The sequence below is a fragment of the Eptesicus fuscus genome, chromosome 4 (assembly GCF_027574615.1).
Source record: "Eptesicus fuscus isolate TK198812 chromosome 4, DD_ASM_mEF_20220401, whole genome shotgun sequence".
In the NCBI taxonomy this organism is placed as follows: domain Eukaryota; kingdom Metazoa; phylum Chordata; class Mammalia; order Chiroptera; family Vespertilionidae; genus Eptesicus; species Eptesicus fuscus.
In genome coordinates, this window is record NC_072476.1 from 74,002,366 (window position 1) to 74,013,457 (window position 11,092).

The window sequence follows — 11,092 nt, forward strand, 5'->3', positions numbered from 1 at the left end:
TTATATTCTCTGGAGGAATGACCCCCAAATTTGACTATCTATCAGAATGGCCAGGAACATTTGTGGAAATGTACATTCCTAAGTGCCATTCCTGGAATCAAAATGGCCCTCATCCTGCCACTCTTCCATGGTGGGGGCAGGGAAGGGCAGGAATTTGAACAGTCCATACCTAGATGACTGGGGAGACTCCACTTCAAGAACCGTTCATCCATGGGGCTACCTGGAAACACAGCTCTTGCCACAGGCAGAAAAGGGCAGGAATCAGCATTTCTTTGCTCCATGGTTTCTACCTTTCTGAGGCAAATATGTTAACAGTACAGTAAAATGTCATTATTTCAGATTACTTGAAAAGACAATGAGAGAGAAATTTGAAAAATAATTATGAGTAAAGGAACGGCTTCATTTTTTAGTCACTTTAGCCTGGAACTGCTCACCAGCTCATCATAGCTGAGCAACACAAAGCCTGCCCAAGTCAAGTCACTAACATTCCGGGGCCTGAGCTCCCACTGGAGAAGTGATGAGACTTATAAAGTGACCACTCGAACAAATGGGAAGATTCCCCCTGTCTTGTAGTGAGGCTTCTGCCATTTTTGAATTTGCTATTTCTAATGCTTTTGAATAAGGTTTTCTTGTAGGGCAGGGCATGGGGAGGAGGCCGAGACCGAATGGTAAAGGGTGCAGCTAGGAGCTCACAGGACACAGCAGAAAACCCAGGAAGCCAGGGGACTGCAAGCTTTGGGTAAAGGAAACAAGGGAGAGGGGTGAAAGTGTTAACCACAAATGGCACCAGATGTCAGACCACGGTTCCTGAGTTCAGCTAAGAAAAGAATTCACAGCCAAAGAACTCAAATATAAGCAAAGTTTTTTTAGAAAGTCACAGAGGTGGAAGAAGTGAGCCAGCTAGGCGGTGTGGACTCAGGAAGCAAGTTACAGAGGCAAAAGAAGGGTCCTTAGAGCTTGGGAGAGGAAAAGGCAAAGAAAATGAGCGTTGGGGGAAGGAGAGGAGAAAGGTGTGGGTGTGCTCCAGAGAGAGAGCTGCACTGGGTCCTTCACCTTAAAAGTTTTATCTGTTTCTAAAGGTGGGAATTTTAGGGAGGGCTCAGGGAAGGATCTCAATGGAATACTCATCAGCTTTACCAGGTGTGCTTTCAGGGTCCTGGTCTCTACTGATTGGCCGGGGCCAAGGCAGGAGGTCATTCGTTATTGCAGCTGTTCTTGATGTCAGCCATGGCATCCCTTGTCTGGTTTTGCTGATTTTCTGGGCCTCTAGTTTGACCAAAACTGTCTCTATGGTCAACAAGTCTGAGGCTTTGTCCCTAAGATTATTTGATGTGCGTCAGAACCTCATTGTCTTGAGGGCTTGTGTGTGGGTTATATAAGGCTATTCTCTGGCCCCTCCTTGAATTCCTCTAAAGGCATCTACATGCTCACTTACAGAGGACAAGCAGGCACACTGGCCCCTGTTCCTGCCTCCCAGCCCTCAAGCTTCACATCAGGTTTCAGCCATCAGAGAGGATAGCTTGGGAGTTGCTTTCACTGGGTCTATGCAGACTGGTAGAAAGTTCTGCTTTCATTCAGCAAGTACTCCTCCCCCAACCAAGCTCCTTGCCTGAAGTCTAAATATAGCTTCCTATTGCATCTTAGAAAGTTTTGCCTTTTGACTTGGAAATTTCCCCTTCCCTTAGTACATTAGGTGATTGGGATGATAATTGTATTTAGTCTCTTTTAAAAAAAAAAATGTTTTTTATTTATTTTAGAGACAGAGGAAGGGGGGAGAAAGAGAGAGAGAGAGAGAGAGAGAGAGAGAGACATCAATTGGCTACCTCCTGCATGCCCCCTACTGGTATCTGTGCTTGTGCCCTGACTGGGAATAGAACCAGTGACCTCTTGGTGCATGGGTCAATGTTCAACCAACTCAACCACACTGGCCAGGTATATTTAGTCTCTTTAAAGCTGGCTAAATTAAACTTCACTCTAACTTGAGGGTCCTCTGTGACCTACTGTCCATTCCTGGGTTGACTCCTCTGCCCCTACCCCCACCTTTGCCTTAGCTGTATGGACTACTTCCCCACTGTACCATAAGCTTGTGGAAGACAGAGAGTAGTTTCTATCATATTTGGATCCCAGTGCCTAGTACAATGCTTGGCACTCAGTCAGGGGCCAGTGAATCTGATATAACCCTCTGGGTAAAGTAACACATACATCACCTTGTCAGTCAACTGCTGAAAGATCTGAGTCAAAATTTTGTTCTGTAAATATTAGGGATATATGTTAAGTAGTTTTAAAAAGCAATACAGATATGGAGTAAAAGTTTGGAGACCATTGCCATAAATAATGTCTAACGCACTCTTACACTCCCCTCAGTCAGGCGGCCCCTCTAGCCTCTGAGGTCGGATGAAGAGCCTGGGTGTCCGAGGCACCCCCCTGAGGAGGGTGTGAAGGGTCAGCGCACAGCTCTGGATCTGGGCCAGGCCGCTGGGGAGGTCTCAGGCTGGAGGCCCTCCAGGCTGCTGCAGGACAGGCTGCGGGCTGCCTTCTGACCTACAGCAGCTCAGGCTCAGCCTCTCCAAATCCTGACTGCTCTGAGACAGTTCCCCACAATCCGCAGTGCTTCTGGATGCTCCATCCTTTCATTCAGTCACCAACATTTGCTGCGCATGTCACCTTCCTGCACTTCCCAACCAGCTCCTCAAGAGCCTGTGGCTGGTGGCCATTTGCATGAATGGGAGGCCTCCTGCCTGGGACACAGACATCTTGGTGGTGTTTCCTCCCGGGAGAAGGCCCGGAGCTGTCCCACCGCTGTGTCACCACAGCGGCTTCCTCTGCAGCCTTCTCAGGGTTCGAGAGAAGCTCGACCTCCCTCTTATATCAAGGTTCCCAATATGTCAACAAATAAAGGTGCCAAAACAGACTAACAAAAATCGTGGCATATTTCATAGTATTTAAGTTTAAGAAAATGGTGCTTTTAATAAGAAATGTCATAGTTTGTTGTTGCTTTTTTATACAATAAACATATGATTGAAAAACGTTTGACAGATGTGAAATATCAAAAATTTATAGAAACATGATGTAACTTTAAATATTTGATGATCATGACTATAATGAGAATATCATGACTATTATGATTTAAATAATTGCTACATTCTATTTATAATCTATTGATTAAATTTTAAAAATAGGCCCAAAATGTCCCATTACAGAAGAAAGTGTCACACAATACAAATGTGCTAATTATAGGGTAAATATAGGAAATATAGAAGATGTTCATTTATAGTGCATTAGGGACAATCTGGATCTGGGAATGTAAAATTGAATGATGACATCTTTCCATTCTCTCATTTTATCTCTGCTAGAAGCAAAAAATTAAAATTGAGACTCTTTGTGACCATGTGGCATGGAACAAATGGGTCTCCTGACCCTCCCCTATGACACCATTATGACAGGCCCTGCCAGCCCCCGGCCCTGCCAGCCCCTGCCCAGCAGCAGTGCTGCAGCCAGGGCCCCACATGGCAGCCCCTGCAAGCAGACGGCCCACAGCTTTACCACTGTGTCTGTGGCAGGGGTATGGCCCCATGGAGAAGCATGGGGTTCACCCCATCCCTGTTCCCTTTACCATCTGCAAGCACTCGGCTCTCCGTCTGCTTTCTTCCCAGCAGCCAATGCTGTTTCTCTTTGCTTTCTCTCAGATGGTTGGAACAATCTGCCAGCAGAACAGGGAAATACCTATGAGTTTACATCCCCTGGGGACGGTCCTTAGCCAAGCACTGACTGGTTTAGGGGTATAAACACTCTAGCTCTCTTACCCCTGATTGGATCTGCTCCGAGACTGATATTGTCCTCAGAGCTTACTTCGAGACTGCCATTGATGTTGCACCTTTACTGGGCCTACTTTACCTTTCTGGTCCCACCCCCTCACTCCTTGATCCATTTTCCCAGGAACCCCTCCCAATAAAGCTTCTTCATGTGCATCTTGGTCTCACTGTCTGCTTCTGGGGCACCTCAACCTAGGACAAGAGCTTAGCCCTGCTACTTACTGTGGGACTTTGGATAAGGCACTGGTCCTATTTGAACCTGTGTCTTTATCTGCAAACTTGAGATAGACATGCCAACCTTACAGGGCCATTGGAAGCACTAGAGGTCATGAGTATAAAACATCTGGCAGAGTCCGTTGCAATAGATGTCAGTTGTTGTCAGCTGTTTCCCCAAGGCCTCAGGCCCACTCATCCCTGCCATGGACAACCTTCTCTAGGGCTGGAGCAAGCAGGGACTGGAAGAGCTGGGATGGAGAAGCCAAGCCCCGTTGTTTGTTGCCCTAGGCTTGAGCCCATGGCGTTTTCAACCTAAGTGAGTCTGAGTCATTCAGCTGTGAGCTTTTTAAAATCCTTAGCACAAATGGGGATATAAGAACATGATTAGGGGTGTGGGTGCCAGGAGAGGATTCAGGATTTTATCTTACTCACTTTCAGGGTTGTATCCTAACCAGAAAAATCTTGCCTACATTTGTTTTTTTTTACAAGGTTTACTCTGACAAGAGAGGCCCATTCAGGTCTATCATTGTGTTTTAGAGCCTCTTTGGGGCCTGTGAATTGGTGACAAGCTGTGGGGGCCAGGATTCCCATGAGAATCAATGGCTCTATGTCCAGGAAACTCAGAATTTCTCATGTTATGTGCAAGTGCAAGTGATTCATTTCCTCTTTCTCCAGCCAGAGAGTTACAGGGATCTAATACTGTTAGACCCACTCTCAGGCTCTGTCCCTAGCTGTTTCATTTTCTCTGACTTCTTCATTTTACTCGCTTCATTCTTTGCAGACATAGAATATAATTCACTAGGTCAACTGCCCTAAGCATCTCTTCTCCGAAGTCTTAAACATCTGCTTTGGGTTGCTACCTCAACTCCCAAAGAATTCCTCTTTACTGTTCATTGTAAATGCAGATAGTATAAATAACAATTAAAAACGAGTCCGAGATGGCCTGGTAAAATCATATGCATTGGGCAGACAAGATGATGCTCAGGAGGGAGGCTGGGCAGGTGGTGGGAGAGGTTCTCTGGGTATAAGCAGTGAGCACAGCAGGGCAGTGTGTGTGAGTCTAGATAGCTCTCTCAACAACTATTTGACTTGGTTTGGTGGCAGAGCCTGTAGAACACACCACACACTTTGTTGCCGTTAGTGCAAAGGCTAGGAAAAACAGCCCTTGCTAGTGACCAGTAAGAAAAAGCAGAGGGACACCGTGTATGGCTCTAAGACTATCACCGTGAGCTGGTGCTCAGATGCAATCCATCGATGGCCTCCCTCTGGAACAAAGCTCCATGTTTCACCAGCAGAAATCTCCTGGGAGGAGATCTCTAGGTAAACAGGAGTTGGGGCAGATAGGGACAGGGACTCCTCCCATCTAGAATTCTTGTTTTAGAAACTGCTCTCTCAAGGATTGTAGCCTCTGTAGTGTGAGTTGCCCAAAGTGCTCTCACTAAGGAAGGTGGGTCTCTATCCTCTGAGGAAGGGCGTGCCAGATTGGCCCTGTGAAGAGGGAAGCTGCAGAGGAGGAGGCCTTGAGAACAAACTCACCCAGGGGCCCCTTTGTTGAGAGCAGCACCTTGTGCCTCCACTGACCCCAGCCCTTGCCATTGAGGCTCATGCACCAGAGCAAGGTTGCAAACCCCACTCTCCTTCCTCTGCTCCACGAGGACTCAGCATTTAGTTTCAGGTCACACTGCCAAAGTGCACCTGAGATCCATGCCCCCTTGCCACGATTGACTCGGGGCAAAGAGTCAATAAAAGCAAAAGCAAAACCGGGAGAGGGTTTCTATTTCCTACAAGGACATTCGTAAAGGGAGCACTGTTGCCAAAGCAAATAGCAACGATGCCAATGAGTCCTGGGAGCACATCTCACGTTACTAAACCTGCTGATGGGAGCCATTGGAGCCCCTCCACCGCTGTGCATCCGCGACACTCCCACACCTGTCAGGTCACCCTGATTGCCCAAAACATTCACTGCCCCTTCCTTGATTCTTCCTAATCACCCCTGATCCTATGCACTGGGCCCATATTGTAGGCTCTGCCCTCCTTTATTTCCAGGGCCACCTATTTGTTATTATTACATGGAGACGTGGCCTATAGGCAGCCAGGGGTCACTCCCTGCTTCCTGGACATCCATGCAGCCGCCAGCAGTACTGGCTCTGCTCTGAGCTTCTTTTTCTTGTTCCTGTGAAGCTGCCAGCCTGGTTACCAGCACGTCTAGGCAAAGAGTTTTCATCCATTAACTGAGCACTTGCAGACACACAGGTGCTGTCCGTAGGCCAGGCACTGGTCACTTTCCGGAGGGGTATGTGGCTGCCAAGCAGCAGGGCCTGGAAGTGAGCCCTGCTGTTTATTTTCTGCCCTGGCCCACGGGGAGCAGGAAGCTGGCAGGGTACAGTTCTGTGAAATCGGTGTTGCCGTCAGTTACTGTGGGTGGAGGAGCTGATGGTGGAGTTTGTTCCTGTGGGGATCTCGGGAGAACGCCCAGGCTCCCTCCAGCTGTGGACCTCGGTCTGGCAACAGACTGCTCTGCTCCAGCTCTGCGCCAGCAGCGCTCATCTGAAGCTGCCGGTACAAGGCCGTGGCTCTTTTATGGATTACTGGGGATGCTGCTTTGGGGACATCCTTGGAGATGAACTGGCCTGTACTCTGAGGTGTCAGCTTGAACTCAATTCAGGGCAAATACTGTCTCAAAACTACTTTGCCTCCCTCTCAAAGTCTCCCCATCGCAGACTCTCTCATTAATGCTGTCTCTGCGCTGTATCAGACTGGCAGGTTGTGGTGTTTTCCCAACCTTGTCTGCTAACTGCTGACTACTGCTGTGAGGGCGTTTGAGGAGTCATCCCTAGGCCTCGGTGGCCCTTCCTTGGCCACTGTGACAGTCCTATGCTTGGTTTGTAGAAACCAGACAGAGCTAGGAGACCCAGCCAGCTTCCAGGGCCAGGCCTCTATGTGGCTACAGCTGCTGCTTGCTGGGAGCTTGCACTTGTGGAATTCAGCTCTGGCAATGGTGTCAGCAAGAGGTGGGGCGCAGGGACCCCTACAGCATCTTATCAAACCCACACTTAAGTCCTCGACAGCATGACTTTACTTAGTGGAAAGTGTGTGTGTGTGTGGGGGGGGGGGGGCAGGTACAGTGTGTGCTTTATACTTACATTGACTCCTAGAAATGGAATAAAAAAACATCCTGTCACCAACTGATCAAATGAAAATTCATTTCCCATAAGAACGATTTTATATTTGAGAGGTATGTCCCTAAAGAAAGACTTGGATAACATGCAACTCCAGCAACTCTAGTGATGGTGTGTCTGCAGTCGGCACTCACTAATCCCTAGCACCATGTTCCTACTTGGCTCCACTGCTCTTGACACCAGCAACAGGCCTGCCTTCCTTTTCTTTATCTGATAGATTCTGCTTTCTCATGACTTTAGTGTCTCTTTTAGATGGTTCTCACTATCTCAGTACTTCTACTTATTGCTTTCTCTGTGTATCTTTACATATTTAGCTTCTACTATCAACTCCCAAATGTCCTCTCTCTCTCTCTCTCTCTCTCTCTCTCTCTCTCTCTCTCTCTCTCTCTCTCTCTCTCTCTTCTCCAGATGCTCCCATAGAGAAAGTCTCATTGGACCAGTTAGCCATCATCATTCCTATTGGCCACCTTTAGTTTACAGACTGTCAGCCAATTTAAGGTTTGCTGTTAGCTGTTCTTAGTTCAGGTACTTGTTACTGATTTAACCTCAATTGATCCAAATAGTGAGCCTCATTTTGGGTGATTTTTGCTGAACTAACCCCTTAGAAGGGTGTTAGGGGATGGGATTCTTTCTAATGACCAATATACTAATTCCTCCCTTCAGCAGGCTAACTTGGAACTTTATTAACTTGCTTTCCATACAGTACACACTTCACTGGAAACTGATGCAATCAAATTGCCCTTAGCAAGGATTGTTACATGGAGACAATGGTGAAGACAGGCATCCTTTACTGGGACTTGAATACATTAATAGAGCAGAGAATGGGAAACATGGGATACTAGAGAAGAGCAGGTGGTTATCATATATGTAACCAAACTGTTCTGGTTATCTACTGCTACCTAGAAAATCATCTCAAAAGTCAGTAGCATCAAGTAACAACCATTTTATGCTACTCAAGATTATGCGGGGCAGGAATTTGGATAGGACACGGTGGATGGCTTGTGTCTGTTCTACAGTATCTGGAGCCTCATCTGGGACTGACTAGAACAGCTGGGGACAGAAATCATTTGGAAATTTCTTCAGGCAAATGACTGGTGTCTGGGCTGGAGTGACTGGAAGGATGTGCTCAGCTGGGACTGTCAACCAGAGCACCTACACATGGCCTTTCTGCAGGGCTCAGATTCCAAGAGCAAGCCAGTGAGCAAAGCGGAAGTCTCATGACCTTGCATGACCTAACCTTGGAGGTCATATAACATCACTTCCACCAGATTCTATTGGTCAAAGCAGGCACCAGCCCACCCAGATTCATGAGGAGGGGACATAAACCTCACTTCTCCATGGGAGGAATGTGGCAGAATTCATGGCCTTGTCTTATAAAAGCCACCCCAAGGATCAATTTTCCCTTCCCCTTGAGGATCGCCTCCCTCTGGTATGCTTGGGAAAGGAAGGTTATCTCTATTAGTTCCTAAATTGTCCTGTAATAGCCAGCTGCTCCTCCACAAAGTATCTTTTCCAACGCCACTAAAGGTCACTACTCCCCTTGCTGAGGATCTAGCTGTTCAATAATGGGTAGTGATTTCAATGTTGCAATTCTGCCATCTCCTCAAGGGTCTCTATAGAGGGGCAAACAACATAAGTTAGGCCCCATTTCTCACTTTCCTTGACATAATTCACATTGGTGTTGATTTATCAGAATTTGTGAAAGACTGTGAGAACCAGAGAAACAACAATATGTGAAGAAAGGCATTTAAAGCTATATTATGGCCACAACTTTATGGCTAGATTACAAATGAAAAGTTCCCAACTTGTTAACAGGTTACAAATGAAAAGTCTCTGAGTTGTTAACTAGAAGTATCTCACTAATTGATCACCTAGACCAATGCTTGGCAAAAGGCGCAAATAAATATTTATTGAGTGATTGAGTTGAACGATTTAATGGTTGAGCTGCTATTTGAATGAATGAATGCATAGATGAGAAGGATGTAAGAAACAATTATAAGAAATGTCATGTTTAAAGCACTTCTCATTAAAACATGTCTATCTTAGTTGCTGCACATAAGCATTATCATGAATTTGATTTCTTTTTTTATATATAACATTTTTGGTTTATAACGTATATGACTTTCAGTTTGTAACGTTGACATTGAGTCTTCATCTTTTGACAGGATAGCTGTTTAAGTCCTATACAATAATACAGAAATAGTACTAAACTTCCCCATTGGCCTTTAAAAGTCCAGATTTCTATTTATATTTCTACCTACCTGGGTACAAATCTCTGCTCTCCATACGCGTGGTAGCCGTGGTCCTGGATGAGGCTCAGAGCTGACAATGCCGCTCTTCCCTGGATCAATGGCATTTCTGCTGATGAATTCCCTGCTGACTCCACATCCATTCCCAAGGCCCTTCTCTCCTACCTGCCTCCACTCTAAAGAATGGAAAAAACTAAATACTTGCTCTCTCAGCCTCCCTCAAAGCTAGGGTTGGTCATGAGACAGAGTTGGAGAGAATGAGATGCAAGCAGAAGACTTTCTGTTCAGTTGTTAGCATTCAAGTGATAAAAGGGCCAGATGTTGCTAATGTCATCATCTGCTATTTTCCATGCCTTGAATGTGGATGTGATGGGTGGATGTGTAGCAACCATCTTGCAATAGTGGAACAACAAGCTGATGTTCTGACATAAAAGGAGCCTACGTTCTTGTTAACATAGTGACCAGCTCTGGACATTGCTTGCTTTAGGATTACTTGTTGTGTGAGTCAAGTAAATATCTGCTTGTTTAAACTCTCATTTTATGGACTTGCTATTAATTGTAGCCCAATGCATTCCTCACTGATAAAGCTAAAATAGGTAATTTTCAGTCTGCTTCTTAATCTAAATCTAATATTAATCTAAATATGAATCGAATATTAATATAAATACTTTAAGAAGGGACCCAAATTTAAGAAGTAACAGCCTTTCCTGTTTGCCTATCTTGTTTTTGTGATGAGACCACAAATAGAAATTTATGAAGATGCTACTTCAGATATTTATAAATCTAAGGGTGACTCGGCCCTTCCATTTTACATCGTGGCAAACAAACCAACCCATGTTATGTTTCTCAGATTTTATCACATTAGAAGCTTTTACAAATGTGACTCATATTTTAGCAAAGTAGAATTATCCCCTTTCCCAACTTTTAATTGGTCTAAGACCTAGACACTGTCCCCCAGTTAATGTCAAGCTATTTAGCTATTTTGGAGCTAACTAATTAATAACATACCCTATCAGCAAACAACATTAAACGTTCAGGCTCCTACACTGTGATTATGTATCTATAACAAACGAGAAGGGTAGAATAATAAGTCTTTTGGACCATCATCCAACTTTAAATGAAATTGTTTAGACTATGACTATTAAATGCTAAGTGAAAATGCAGAAATACTTCCAAATTCACTTCATGCAAAGACTTCAAAATGCTTAGCTCTTTTCATCTCTAGGAATCAGGGGAGCCTAAAGCTTTGACTAAAACCATGAAGTGAGCCCTTCCACCTCTGTCTCTCTTCTTTCTCTTTGCCTTTTCCCACAGAGCCCAATGTTAATAGGTTGCACATGCTGTTAACTGAACCTCCGTTCCTCCCCAAAGTCAACACAGCCAAGACGCCCTGCCTTTCGGCATGTCTCCCCAGTTCCTGGCTTGGGTTTCATGTGATCTGAAGCACTCTCACATGAAACCGGGAAGACTGCAGTGCAGCACTGTGGAAAATGTGAAACATCAGGCATACAACGTATTTTTCAAATCTGGACTCTGTAACCGAAACTTGGCTTGTTTGCTGTCTGGCTGATAAGGATGGATGAGGGATGGAAGACTTTGCTTTGCTGTCTGTCCAGCAGAATCTGAGCATTGATCT